Below are 395 nucleotides of genomic sequence, written 5' to 3'. Positions count from 1 at the left end.
GCTGACTCTGACCTCAGAGAGAGCCCCATCAAAAGCACTGACCTTGTGTAACTGCTGAGGCTCAGCTGATTCTCCTTCCTTGGGTGGGTTTCTCTGTCTGCACCAATAAGTGGCCAGGCCTGACTAAAAATTTGTCACACACTGCAGGAAAACAGAAAGGCAGGTGAACATCAGCTCTACAGAAAGGGCGCTGTTCTCTGGAATTTTAGATCACCAGTGCTCATTTCTCATATTGCCTTCTGATGTCTTCAAAACATAACTTTAAATTTTATTCTTTATATGTATTTTTGTACTTTTGCAGTGTTCTTCTGGTCTTTTAGTTTCTGTTATTGAAACTGGAAATGGAGATTCCTTTTATTTTAACCTGTTTCAGAGATGACAACTTTGGTATATAC

This window comes from Tupaia chinensis, unplaced genomic scaffold (assembly GCF_000334495.1).
Source record: "Tupaia chinensis unplaced genomic scaffold, TupChi_1.0 Scaffold148190_1, whole genome shotgun sequence".
Taxonomy (NCBI): Eukaryota; Metazoa; Chordata; class Mammalia; order Scandentia; family Tupaiidae; genus Tupaia; species Tupaia belangeri.
Note: the sequence above shows the minus strand (reverse complement) of the source record.